Raw genomic sequence first — 15,521 nt, 5'->3', positions numbered from 1 at the left:
CCCCATTCTTTCTTCCTCTTGTGTATCCATGGTTAGCACAGGTCCAACTTATATAGTGGAATTCAGAGTCTATTGACAAATAAGCAGTCGTTTTCATTTAAAAAACATACAGTGAAAAGAAGTTGAAATGCCTTGCCCCATGTCACCAAGTTAGATAGTGGTATAACTGAAACTAGAACTCGTATTTCTTGTTTCTTTGATAAAAGAGAATGGATCTTTAATGAACCAAAGGTTTAGTGTTATTTCCATTATATCATAGTTATCTGCTATATGGAACTTTTTTTTCTTTCTTCTGTGGTATGCTCAGCTAAATCCTCAATGGAATTTTTATCATGAAATTTGGAGAGTCATGAATTCAGCAAGGATGGAAAGTTCTGGAAATAATTCCAAAATTCATCAGCTAGGGTGTTTGTGTGTGTGTATATGTGTGTGTGTGTGTTTGAGAAATTGCTGGCAGTAAGTGTTCCTAATGGAAGGACTTCAGCTAATTCCATTGCCGGGTCAGCTGTCATGCTCTCTTGATGCAAAAAGACTTGGGAATTTTGCTCCATCTCTCTGAGGGCCACAGTACTCCAAAGCATTAAATACATACCAATGCTATCAAAGTGGGGAAAAAAGCCCTGAAATCTAAGGATAATTACACACATCAAGCTAATTACCCAGAAGTACTATTAGCTAATGAGATTAGCCAGAAGCCCTGTCCAGCATTGATTAATCAAAGAATAATGCCAATGCACCTGCAGTAAAAAGGCACCTGATCTCTAACAAAAGAACAGCTTGCTGTTGTTTGGAAATACTATTGCACATTTACTTTTTATCCTTCTCTTGCTATATAGGAAGCAAAATTCTTCTTAGATTAATGCCCCATGGGAGTTTACAATGGACTGTAAATCAAGTAGTTATGTCACTCTAGACCAAAGAAACTCAACCTATGACTCAATTTCTTCATTAAAAATATGGAAATACTTATAATCTATGCCCCTCTAGTTCACAAGATTGTGAGAAAGCATTTGTAGGACTCTGAACAATCTTATCTCCAAGCAAAATCTTTGATACTTAAAAATAGCAAACTAGTCAAATGCCCCAATTATGAAATGGCTAGTTGATATTTCTTTTGTCTGTCACTCGGAAAAAAATGTTTATATTAAGAATAACCATCCATTTACAAGATATAAATAACATAAAAGGAAGTGGCAAATAATAAAATAGGAAAAACCAATATGAATAAATTATCATATAGAAAAATATTTCATCTTACTCATTATCAAAGTAAATGAAAGTAAACCAATCTACAAAAAACCTTCTCTCACAGCCAAAGAATTTCATTCATTCAAGTTTTTACTAGGCACCAATATGCATTATAAAGATGCAATGTTCATTAAATTTTTTTAAAGAATAATTACCAAAGAATGACCATGTAATTTAAAAATTCCTATGCTAAATTGCATTTCATTTTTATTTTTCTGGATGACTGTTTTTGTCCTGGGCCCCATGCAGGCGTTTTTGATATGCATTCAAAAATATCATCAGAGTGATTGTCTAGTGGGGTTTTAGTGTTGATGTACCAGCTAAAAGAATTCCAGTTAGTAAAAAGGCTCAGAGAAAAGAGTTTATGTCACCACTTATTGGGAAGCATATTTAAATGCTTTTGAACTTCAAAGACTCTTAGTAGGAAGAAATTAGCTGTTTCTTCTCATTGAATGAGGGATTTTACTTTTCACTACGAGAGGCATGGTAGAAAGGCTAATAGATGAATAGCCTGGGACAATTCTAAGTTCTCTGGAGAAATCATCAAAGTCAGATGTCTCTAGGAGGCCAAGAAGATGCCATGGTGAGAATCCATGTTTCCTCTTCTTCCTCTTCTTTGTGCAACAGAGTAGAATTACCATCTCTGGTATTTTTTTTTTCTGCAGAAACCAATTATTATGAGAATGTTCTCAGATTTCCTTCTATAATGAATTTTATCCACAGTAGAGGAATTATAGGGAAATTACTTTAAAGCATTTCCTTGAGTAGATAATTTGTGCATTCCTTTATGATGCTCTTTTAACACAGTGGTACCAAAATCTCTTCACATATATCCCTGTTGGAGTGTATGTTTATTGAAGGCCACTACCAGGTCCTATTGGCAAGAGGGTTTTGAACACCATAACACAGTGCCTGGCACAGAACTCAGTGCTCAAAAAATGTGGGATACGTGAGTATATCATGTCCATACTCATGGAGCTGTCACTGAAAGCTAGTTATCAAATCATTTTCCTTTAAGCCACAATTTCACATACCTATTCCTTAGCAATCTCCAATACTGTATCTGTTCTTCCAACAAATATTTACTGATTAACAAAGTTGAACCAGCCCCTCTATTAAGTGCCAGGCATGCAGCAATGAACAAACAGCAAAAATTTGCTGCCTTTATGAAGCTTCAGTTCTATGAAGGAGAAACAGATGGGGATAAAAAGAGAACAATAAAGCTGGCATAGAGGAGGATCTGTGGTTGGGGTGCAGTAAGGAATGGAAATTTCCTTGTTTTAGTTAGCCTTTCTTTAAAAGGGCAAATAAAATGTGTAGAAATAAAACAAGTCTGCACTTAAAAGGAGGTAGCTAAGTATAAAGACAAGCAACAGACCAGCAATATCCTGAAGAAATGCGCCATTTATCAAACCCCTGTCTTCCTGAGGTTGTCTTCATACCCGGTCACCTCCCTTAAGTAGAGAATGATTTTAGGCCTTTGGACCAGTGTTTCCTCTTTTCCCTGGGATGCTCTTGGTTTCTACTGACATGGCTGCACTAGCTAAGCTCATAACATAGCCCCTCAACCTGCTGTTCTTCAAGTGGACAAAACTGCTGCTACTCCTGAGTATATGTGGCATGCTCTTGGGTGCCATTATTTCCATGTTCCATCATACTAGGAAATTACATCTTCCTTCCCGTGGGAAATAAAGAATATTAGTCTTCTTTTCTTAGATATGGAAGTAACTCAGAAAGTTTCTCAGTATGCAATTTGACAGTTGAAGAGACCACAACCAAATACTGCCATTTTTATTTGAGAATGCATGCTCTTTTCATTGGGCTATACTTTTTTACCAGCAACTTTGAGAAGCAATAGGTACCCAATTGTACAGAAAGGAAATAAAACGATCCTAAAGACAGACTGAGTCAATTCACATGTATGCCAAAGTTTAGGTCTCTATGAACTTATCTACCTCATTTGCACCATTTTTATGATTTTTATAACCCTGTAAATACTATGAACATTCCCACAAATTAGTAAATCCTTGGCTTTTCTGAATAAGACAAACAAGATACTTGATATTAACTTTCTTCATGGTCCTAGTTATGATATGTCTTTTCTGAAAAAAAAATTCTTGAGCTGTTACTACATTTATATTTTCATACTTAAGAAGATGAATTTTGGGGCTGGGGATGTGGCTCAAGCGGTAGCGCGCTGGCCTGGCATGTGTGCGGCCCGGGTTCGATCCTCAGCACCACATACAAACAGAGATGTTGTGTCCGCCGAGAACTAAAAAATAAATATTAAAAATTCTTTATCTCTCTCTCTCTCTCTCTCTCTCTCTCTCTCTCTCTCCTCTCACTCTCTCTTTAAAAAAAAAAAAAAGAAGATGAATTTTCACAGAATGCATGGTTCTTTTGTACAGAATCTAAACTTTGAGACAATCTGTGACAACAATTGTAAACAAAGAACAAGGGTATTTTTATTATTTGTTGGACTCTATCGTTCAGATTTCCTCAGATATTTCACAAGGAATAAATTGTCATGTATTTTTTTTTCAATCAGTCTCCCGACCCCATAACATCTGCATTTATTGTACTTGAAGAAGGGGTTAAGAGATCAGAAATGTGGAAATTAACCTGCCAAGAATGTAAGGTAAATACTATCAGGTAAAAGAAAGAAAAAAAAAAAGTTGAACAATACGAAAAGAACAGACTATACTGGGGTTTTGTTGCTGGGTTCAAAAATTTGGAATTACTATTTGGAAATGTCTTCAACAGGGGCAATAAAAACAAGTCAGAAATGTAAAACATCAGCCTGCTCCCCATACCTGCTTTTAAAAATTGCTCTTTGATTGAATCCACAGGGAACAGGCAAAGCCAGGCAATGGGCCTCACACAATGAAATACTTAAATATGATTGAGGAAAGGCCAGTGTTTGAAGCTGTGGCAAGAATTTATTCACAGTGTTTTAAAAAAGAGGGAGGGGAGTCGAGGCGGTAGGAGAGGGCGAAGGGAAGGTGGAGAGGAAGTAGGTTGGCAGAGGTGGGGTTGGAGGTAGGCAAGAGCACAGAAGGGGGAAAATATTTTTAAAATAAAATAAAATACCCTGAAGTCAGATTCCTTTATATAAACCTTTGGGAACCCAATAAAAAGCTGCGACTAAATGAAAGTGTTACCAAAGCAGATGGAGAATAACATCAGAAAATCAAATGACACATTTAAAAGGGCAAAACATCAATATTACCTAAAGAACTGATCAAATATGTCATTTTGAAATGCACACCAAAGCAACAAAATCATGAAATGCATTAAAACGGTGAACTGAGGGATGGAGAGTGGGCTCTTGGTTGACTCCTGCCATGCAGAAAATCAGACGTTATGTGCCAGAATACATGAATATAAAGGGAGGCAGGTTGTTTCTCTACACATTTAGAAATTGTCAAAAAAATATCAAAATGACGGGCCATGCTAAGAGATGCATTTGTTCCAGCCAAGGGGACTTCGTGGGTTTCCTGGACAGGCGTTCTCATGCTCTGCCTTGTCGAGTGTTCTTTGCCTCTGAGCTATGGTAGCTCTTCGGCAGAGGATTCACAGATTGGAGCACCCAAGGCTAAACCTCTAAGCTCCAGACTAAGAATATGATGTGGTTTTTAATAGTGGGAGCCCTTTGATGACCAGCTTATCTATGGGTGTCACCCAGCCCTAGTAGACTTGTTTGCAGCAAACCCTAATCACATTGGCCAGAAGAGCTGGGCCGGAGCAATTAAATGCAAGCTCTGTGCTACCCGGATTAGGACAGTGACTGTATGTTAAACCAGCAAGCCAGCAACTTATCAAAGTAAACACATTCTCCAAGGATTTTTTTAAATGTTGCCAGAAACCTCAGATGGGGCTCTGAAAAACTTTGGAAAGTCTTTATTAGGTGCAGTGCTATGGAGGGGGCAGAGGACATGGGTCTCCGGATCTCAGTTCTGATGATATGGCGTGCCCCCCTCTCCCCATAGAATGTGATGGATAAGGGTGAGGGCTTTAGAATCAAATTGACATGGAGTTTAATCCTGGATTAGTCACTTATGAATTATAAGACTGTAAGCAATTTATTAAATCCCTCTAAGCCTCAGTTTCCTCATCTCAAAAACAGAGATAATAATGCTAAGTATCTCCTGGGAGTCATTAGAAGGATTAAATAAAATAATGCATATGAAGGGTTTAATAAGTGTCTGGCATAAAGTAAACACTCAATAAATTAAGCTATTGGGCTGGGAATGTGGCTCAGGCGGTAGCGCGCTCGCCTGGCATGCGTGCAGCCCGGGTTCGATCCTCAGCACCACATACCAACAAAGATGTTGTGTCCGCCGAGAACTAGAAAATAAATATTAAAAATTCTCTCTCTCTCTCTCTCTCTCTCTCTCTCTCTCTCTCTCTCTCTCTCTCTCTCCCCTCTCTCTCTCCTCTCTCTCTCTCTCTTAAAAAAAAAAAAAAGAAAGAAAATAAAATACCCGGAATTAATTAAAAAAAATAAAAATAAAAAAATAAATTAAGCTATTAAATCATAAGCTGTGCAACTAAAAGGGACCTTTTCATCTAATATAAACCTCTTTAGAGCATAAGAACTTAGTAAAAGGAAGCTCAGAAAACTGAAATGCCCAACCAAATTAACATCGCCCTAATGGACCAAAGCATTCAGTACCTCCAGCTCTGCCATCTTTGTGCATTAAACTCACATGCTCTTTGTCTTCATGCTCTGGCTGGGAGGCCAACATTCTCTTTCCACACTATCTACTAGCTCTTCCTTTCCATGACTGTCATCCCTAATTAGAAAAATTACTCTTATTTAGCAAAAATCAATAAATGCACATTGAGGTGTTATGAGGTGTTAATGACTGATTCTAGTTTAAAATACACACATGTGTGCCTTCCTGAGGACACTTAGATTTCATGGAGAATGCAAAACTAATAGGACCACAGGCAAGGATTGGAAGGTGAAGGGAATAGAGACATTTTGGTTGTATATGGAAATTCTTTTCACACCCTCTTCAAATGAGGCCACAGGATCACTACACAGAGCAACTGCAAGGACACCATCCAGTTCTGTGTGAATAACCACCTGATAAACAGTGTATCCCACAAATAGCCAACACAGAGGGCATATAAATAGATGGAAGACACTAACTCTCTGGGATTAGCCCCCAAGTTATAGAAAAGTGAATCAGGTGCCTTCAGAAATACTGATATTAATTGAAGTCCCTAAAGAAGATCAATGGGATTGAGAAGGGTCAACCTAATTTAGTCCAATGTAAACTAGAGTTATTTTTAGAGAATTTCAATGCACCGAAGAAAGAAATTGCCTTAAGATTTTCAGAGCCCCATCTGAGGTTTTCTTAAAAATCAAAAAACAAATCTTTCTGATTTCTTAATGATAAATAGAGAATTGGGGAAGGGCCACGAGGAAAGAAATTCCACACATACATGGGAATCCTAAAAGAAAATAATAGTTCCTCCAGAAAGGAAATATGACCTATATCTGTCAAATTTTAAGTTTTCTCTTCTTCACAAATTGACTGAGACCCCAGAAAACTGAGGATTCCGTGGCTGTTTTTCATGAGGTTCCTCTCATGTTGAGTTGGTAACTAGAGTTCTAGGTGCTCCAGATGCATCTGATTAAATACTAGAGGTCCATTAGCAGGTCCATTAGCAGGTTGATCAGGATCCAATTTAATAGGAAACTTTTTGGTGAATCTCGGACCATCTGCAAAGCCTGCTTTCTCCTTTCCTTCAGACCCTTGTTTCAGTCAGCCTTTGAGTGAGGTGTTTCCTGATGCCACATTAAAAATGGTGGAATTTGATGGACATCATTATCCAAAGTACATGTATGAAGACATGAATTGGTGCCAACATACTTCATATACAACCAGAGATATGAAAAATTGTGCTGTATATGTGTAATAAGAATTGTAATGCATTCCACTGTTATTTATTTTTTTAAAAACTCAATAAAAAAAAAAAAAACAGTAACTCCATGTCACTCCAACATACATTTCCCCCTTACTCTTCTCTAGCACTCACCACCATCTGACTTAGTCAACACCATCTATTTGTCTATCAGCTAACTATCACTATCTGGTAGACAGAACAATGTTTCTCCCAAATCTGCAAATATACCTTCTATGGGAAACATGTCTTTGCAGATGTGATTGAATTCAGAATTTCCAATTATGGAGATTATCTTGGATTCACATGACAGACCCTAAATGCAGTCACATGTATAAGAGGAAGGTAGAGGAATTTAACACTCACAGAAGAGAAGATCAGGTAAACACAATTTCGAGACAGATTTGAAGATGGAAACCTTGAAGACTGACAAGATGTGGCCATAAACTAAGGAGTGTTGCAGCCCCCAGGAACTGGAAAAGAAAGAAACTAATCCTCCCAAGAACATCTGGAGAGAAGAAGTGTTACTCTGGCAATACAAGACATTAGACTGGCCTCTAAAACTACCAGTGAATAAATTCTTGTTGTTTAAAGCAACTAGTGTGTGGTAGTTTATTATTGTCACCTCAGGAGGCTGATTCACTCTCCTTTACTGGAATCCAAACCCCAATAAGAAAAGGACTTTTTCTCTTTTCTAAAATGTTTTAGTATTTATATTTAATAAACAAGTGCATGGAAAATAAAAAGAATCCATGTCATTTGGATTCAGATTTATTAATTCTAAAATAAAATTATTGCTAGTAGTTCAGCCTTTAAAGAGCCCAGCATCTACCAGCATAATTCGACAGTTTACTTACAGTATAACTAGGTCTCTTAAAGAATAATTTCAGGTCATATTTTAACAGAAAATTCTTGCCCAATTAGTAAGTAGCATAGTTTAATCCAGGTAACCATCAAGCCTAATATTCTGTCCCTTATGTCTCAGTTCTCCTCATTCAGACACAGATTCTTTTGGAAGAATTTATGGGGCTCAGATAGAACTAAGACTAGTTTTTCCAAAGGTAGCACACACTATCCAGTCTCATTTCTTTACAACCATATTTTATCTATCATCTGTCCAACAGATTACTATTCTAATAGTCAAGGCCAGCTGCTACCACCCAAGGCTGATTCCTCCAATAATGGATTATTATAATGCATGTAGCTAATAGAGCTTATGCTGTCATAATGTGGCAGGACTAAATGGATCTCTGTAATAAAAACTAAGAATCTCTTGCATTTTTATGTAGCTTTTGCTTTCTAAGTCCATTCACATCTGTTATGTCATTTTCTCATGCCAATACTCCTGGGAATGATGGGTCCATCAGAGACAATCCTCTTCTTATTCAGATGGAAAAACTGTCAGGCAGACTGAAAAGTGTTCCCATATCCCCCTGGCAAGTGGGTGTAGTCATTGCTCTCCTAAACTGCAAGACCTCATTAGGATCAACTAGGAAGTTGGTGTCACACTATGGTCTCAGTGTCTGAGAGGCGGAGACAGGAAGATGGTAAGTTCAAGGTCAGCCTGAGCAACTTAGGGACACTGTTTCAAAACAAACAAAAACACAAATCAATAAAAGGACTGGGGATATCGCTCAGTGATCGAGCTTCCCTGTGTTCAATCCCCAGTACCAAGGGGAAAAAAGGAAGTTATGAAGAGGATCACCCATCTGATAGAAATATTCTAATCAACCAGATCTTGCTTTAAAATGAAAACTGAAATTCGGGCACTCTTACCAGAAAGATTGCAATTACTGTGTCAATCAGATTGGGACCCTAATTTATTAAGCAAAGTGCAAATGTGACAGACAGTGCAGTGTAGCAATGAAACTACCACTGGCATAAAACCAAAACAACAGCAAACATCTTACTTGTCTAAACTGAAATAGTTACAAATGGGAAAAAAGAGATACATCTATGTCCCTTCACCAATTGTTTTCCTAGTCCTTCCATAATCAGCTCAGAAGAGGAAAACTAAATGACAATCGCTATAATGGGCCAGTCAGAGCCAGACATGAGCAGAATAATTTGTAGCATCTCTATAGAATTTCTGAAAATTCTGAATTTGGCATGGGTGAGGGTGGAGTGGATAGGATATGGGAATGACACTCATGGGAAAAATCTTGATCACCAAATTTATTTGATGCAATTTTTTCAAAAGTACATCTCTCGTTCAAAAAAAAAAAAAAACCCTCAAATGTAGTACATTTAAAAAGAGTTATAAAACACTTGAACACCTTTTTAGAACAAAATAAGGTATTGCATTAGAAGCCATTTATTCCTAATTACACAATTTCTTTATCATACAGCACTTCCTGAGAAAAGACTATAAAGCACAGAATGGGCTGCTTTAAGATATTTTCTTTCTTTTTATTGAAAAAAAAAATGTAACAATCCAATTCCTTTTCATTCTGGAATTAAAATAAATGTTAAAGCATGCTAAGAATTTCTCATTTCTGGATAATAAAATAATGATGTAATTAACAATTAAATAGCATGCTATCATAAAAATTGTTAAAGCTACTTGTGAATAGAAATAAAACTCATACTATTTTAAGGAATTTTTAAACTGGAGATAATTATCATTTAGCTTGAGAGTGGAATCCAAAAATCTTCCAAAGCTCCTGCTTCTCTTGGTTGGTTGGTAGGCACTTTTTAAAAGTTACTCTGACTTTGGGACCACTGATGCTGTGGGTGGAGCCAGTGATAGCCACAGGCATACTCTGCTTCTGGGGATTTATTTTTATTCCCAGTGACTTCTCCTCTAGCTGCCCTCCTTGGGACACATGGTCTGGTAGTCATGTTGTTTCTGTGTATTAGTCAACTTTCTTTAACTAAAACAAATACTTGATATTATTAATTTGTTATGGTTTCTATATGAGGCATCCCCTAAAAGATCATGCGTGAGACAATGAAAGAGGGTTTAGTGGTGAAATGATTGGGTTATGAAAGCCCTTACCTAATCAGTACATTGATCCCACTGGTAGGGATTAACTGGGTGGTATCTGCAGGTAGGTAAGGTGTTCTTGGAAGAGGTGGGTCATTGCAGATGTGCCTTTGGGGCATAGATGTTGTTCTTAGTGAGTGATGCTATCTCTCTGCTTCCTAATGTCCCATGGTGAGCTGGTTTCCTCAGCCACACTCTTCCGCCATGATGTTTGGCCACCCCTCTGGCCCAGAGCGATGGAGTCAGCCATCCATGGATTGAGATCTCTGAACTGTGAGCCCCCAGGTAAACTTCTCTCTGCTAAAATTGTTCTTGTCGGGTCTTTTGGTCACAGAAGTGGAAGAAAGAAAAACTGACTAAAACACAACTTATGAGTAGAAAAGGTTGATTTTGGCTAACAGTTTTGGAGATTCCAGTTCAGGGCTGATTGGTCCTGTTGCTTTTAGGCCAGTCACCAAGTCCATCATGGTAGAAATGTGTGCCAAGGCAAAACCACTCACCTCAAGACTGAAAATAAAAGACAGAAAAGGAAGAGACTGGGGTCCTACAATCCCTGTTGAGGGTACTCCTCAAGAGGACTCTTGTATGAGTCTACTAATGTTCTCCCTCTTAATCACAGAAGCCAAAGAGGTCCTTCTGAAAGTCTCATTTAATTGGGTCTTGCCTAAAATACTTCAAAGATTCACTTTTACTCTAAAATCACATTCAAATGTCATGAAATAGCTTTCAAGAGCTTTCTTCAGTTTGCCCAAATCTACCTTTCCAGGTTTCTTCCTGTCTTTTTACACTCAATATCATGGGTCGCTAATATTTGCATACCATTTTAGGGGAACAAAAATAAAATTTCCTCAACTCCTGTAAGATCTTGGTAAGCATAATCCCCCCCAAAGAAAAGAAAAATTAACAAAAAAAAGTTTATTAAAATGTATATTTTAAATATAGGTGAGAGACATCTATTGATGGGCTTTGGGTTCCAACTGTTATAGCACCTTCATCAAAAAATAGTAACATTTCAGATAGGTGATAAGATAAAGGAAGAGAACTTTGTGAGTCCAGGGGTATCAGCTTGAGGGAGGGAAAATGAATGGCCAATAAAGACTGGCTAGTGAAGCTTTTTTGTGTAGATTCCTCTGATGCCATCTTCAGGACTATTGGGGTCTAAGTTTGTCTTCAGTGGTTAACCTGTCTGCTATAACAAAATACTTGAGACTGGGTAATTTAAGAAGAACAGAGTTTTATTTCTCACAGTTTTGGAAGCTGGAAGCCTAAGATCAAGGCACCCACATATTTAGTGTCTGGTGAGATCTGTTGTCAGATTCCAAGATGGAGATTTGTTGCTGCCTCCTCCAAGGTGGAGGAGTGTTATGGTTTAGATGAGGTGTCCCCCAAAAGCTCACCTGTGAGACAATGCAGGAAGTTTCAGAGGAGAAATGATTGGATTGTGAGAGTTTCAATCTTATCAGTGAATTAATCCTACTGGGATGAATTGAGTGGTAACTAAAGGCAGGTGGGGTGTGGCTGGAGGAAGTGGTTAATTGGGGGCGTGGCTACGGGGTATATATTTTGTATCTGGAGCTGGAATCTCTCTCTGCTTCTTTTTTTTATTTTTTTTATTGGTTGTTCACAACATTACAAAGCTCTTGACATATCATATTTCATACATTAGATTGAAGTGGGTTATGAACTCCCAATTTTCACCCTAAATGCAGATTGCAGAATCACGTTGGTTACACATCCACAATTTTACATAATGCCCCATTAGTAACTGTTGTATTCTGCCACCTTTCCTATCCCCTACTATCCCCCCTCCCCTTCCCTCACATCTTCTCTCTCTACCCCATCTACTGTAATTCATTTCTCTCCTTGTTTATTTTCCCATTCCCCTCACAACCTCTTATATATAATTTTGTATAGCAATGAGGGTCTCCCTTCATTTCCATGCAATTTCCCTTTTCTCTCCCTTTCCCTCCCATCTCATGACTCTGTTTAATGTTAATCTTTTCTTCCTGCTCTTCCTCCCTGCTCTGTTCATAGTTGCTCTCATTATATCAAAGAAGACATTTGGTATTTGTTTTTTAGGGATTGGCTAGCTTCACTAAGCATAATCTGCTCTAGTGCCATCCATTTCCCTGCAAATTCCATGATTTTGTCATTTTTTAATGCTGCGTAATACTCCGTGGTGTATAAATGCCACATTTTTTTATCCATTTATCTATTGAAGGGCATCTGGGTTGGTTCCACAGTCTAGCTATTGTGAATTGTGCTGCTATGAATATCGATGTGGCAGTATCCCTGTAGTATGCTCTTTTAAGGTCTTCAGGGAATAGTCCGAGAAGGGCAATAGCTGGGTCAAATGGTGGTTCCATTCCCAGCTTTCTCAGGAATCTCCATACTGCTTTCCAAATTGGCCGCCCAATTTGCAGTCCCACCAGCAATGTACAAGTGTACCCTTTTCCCCACATCCTCGACAGCACTTGTTGTTGTTTGACTTCATAGTGGCTGCCAATCTTACTGGAGTGAGATGGTATCTTAGGGTGGTTTTGATTTGCATTTCTCTGTGAGCTGCTTTCCTTCATCACCCACTCCAGCCGTGATGTTCAGCCTCACCTCCAGCCCTGAGGAAAAGAGCCGGCCTTCTCTGAACTAAGACCTCTGAAACCCTGAGGCCTCAAGTAAACTTTTCCTCCCCTACAGCTGTGCTGGTCAGATCCTTTAGTCACACCAGCGGAAAAACCAAGACTGGGAGTACCTTTTCCTCACCCAGAAGGGGAAAGGACCAAATGCAGTGTGAAAACTTCCTTAGAAAGACCTTAATCCCATTCACAAAGGAGGAACTGTTAAGCTCAAATTCAGGACCCCCAAAAGACCACCAGAGACCAAGATCGATGTAAACAGCAAAGAGGTGTTTATTGCGAGCTAGCTCAGTCCTCCTCGTGCACACACAGCAACTGGTGACGCTGAGAGGCCCCGAGCCCAGGGTTTGCAGCAGTTTTATACATTCTTTGGAGAAGGCAGGGACCCCCACATACATCATAGCATCTCTTAGCAAATCATCACACACCGCGGGAAAAATCAAATAACAACTCTAAAACATGATTAGCACATTCACTGGAGGGAACAAGTTGGGTAGGGGTGATTGGTTACTACAAGAGGGGGATTCATTTGAACTGATTGGTTTAAGCGAAAAGGGGTGTACGTGCTGAACTGCATGGTTTCCCAACACATTATCAACCACCATAAACTACTGGGAGGCTCATCTGGCATCCCAGGTATTTCCCTGTCTCATGCTGATTGGTGGATGCTAGGGGGTTGCTATGGATCCTCTCCTAGCCTGACTGAGTCAGGGACACATGGCGCAGCAGATCTCTCCTGTTATTTGTAGATGAACAACTTAGCAGGATGGGAATGTGCCTAGGAGTGCTCTGTGGGTCTTTCCAAGGACAAAGGTGGTGTCCCTTCCTTGGACAGGCTTTGCTCTGAGGTAGAGGCTGGTTTTTCAGAACCTTCATTACGTAATCACCTTCTGCAGGCCCCATCTTTTTAGCAATATTGCTTTGAAAATTGTTCTGAAAATTGAAGTTTGGAGTGACAAACATTCAACCCAGTCACCATTCACCCACACTTTCTATTCTCTCTGTCTTCGACCATGATTATCTTTATGTACTTCACAGTGTGTGCATGCATGTGTGTGTATGTGCATGTGTGTGTCTATTACTGGAGCTCACTGTGGACGACATTAATTGCTTACCAGATACTTTTAAACTAGCATTGTGGAAAGAAAAGAACTAGAATTTCTTAGAAGACTATTTTCCCTCTGTGATTCACTAATCTTCTTCTTTTGCTCGTTTTTCCATTCCTTTTCTATTTCCCTCCAACAGGAAGTGTGAAGATGGGAAGGGACTTGCAGTTGGGGAGCCTTCAGTGAAACCAGTTGCTGTGCCTGTCTCTACTGGAATTTTTTCTTCACACCCCATTGACCGCATCTGCCTCTGGGGCTTGGATTTCGACAGCTGTTTAATAAACCACATCAGCAGTGCACCATGGCTTAAGACAGAATGAAAGTAAGAATCTCATATTCTATTTCAACTCTGGCGATAACCTCTGAATTCCATTATTCACCATTTTAATACAGTCTTTATTATTTTCCCATTCCCTTCCCCACCCCCAGTGTGCATCTTCCCTTTGGTGTAGTCAAATGGCCTTTGCTTAGGGCTGGTGGCTTTGTACCCAGAGCCCCTATTCATATGCATAAGCTTACAGCTGCTCAAACACTTCAGAAATATGATCGGTCTCCCCTGCCCCCTCCTCCTTCCAAATGCTTTGTGAAGTCTTTGCTTGGCAGAGAAAAAGGCCCATCTCTTAGCTGCTTCTGCCCTGCCTGTCCCCATTCAATTGTGGGGATGTGTTATAGTCAAATGTGGTGGTGGTTATCTTTTCAAAGGCCTGACACATTCCATCTCATTGAATACCAGAAAGTGGGGTGGGGGGGGGAGAGAAAAAGAGAAGCTGCTCCCGCCCTTCAAGTGAACATTATGAGGCTGAGCATCTGAGGAGGACCTTGCTTACAACTGTGCTATCTTCAGGGCAAGGAGATGCACATCTTCTCACATTACAATAGAAGAGATGAGAAGCCAATTTCTAGGCCTGGAATATCTGCCAAGAAGTGTTTCCTTTTGTCTGGGCACACAAAGGCAATTCTCCTGCTTCTCCTGAGGTGGGTCTGTTGAAACTGACTCTCCCTTAGCATAGAATTTATGCGGGAGCTACTGTGCAGCTCTGGGAAACACCTGTTTCCTGCTCCCTGTGAACACTGCTCAGTTATCTATCATTTAGCAGAACACAGTGGAACTGGCCGGGACAGAGCGCCAGATTGCTGTGGAGGCCTGGCTGCAGATGAGTGCTAGCATCTCATCCAAACAGGTTGAAATTAGGTTTCAAAACTACCTGGGAGAAAGAAAGATGCTCTGGAAAGTTGCTGATGCGAGCAGAAATACTACAGTGATGGCTGATCAGGGAGGGGCGTGGGGCAAACGAAGCTGTTCAGAATGCTTCAAATGTGTGCTGCTCCCTGCCTGTGGCTCCCTGGTCTTTCCCAACTCTCTCGTTTATTAACTTAGCTTCTTTTATGAGTATTTTAATAAGACTAAATACTTTCTGCCCAGTACACGGAAGATCATAAACTCTCCTACTTTCAGAAAAAAACAAACAAACAAACAAACAAACAAAAAACCAGTAAAACAAATAAGTAGCCAGGTGCCGTGGCACATGCCTATAATTCCATTGACTCAGGAGGCTGAAGCAGAAAGATGGTAAGTTTGAGGCTAGCCTCAGCAACTGATGGAGACCCTGTGTCAAAATAAAAAATTAAAAT

This window comes from Spermophilus citellus (assembly GCF_964194105.1).
Source record: "Spermophilus citellus genome assembly, chromosome: 6".
NCBI lineage: Eukaryota > Metazoa > Chordata > Mammalia > Rodentia > Sciuridae > Spermophilus > Spermophilus citellus.
Note: the sequence above shows the minus strand (reverse complement) of the source record.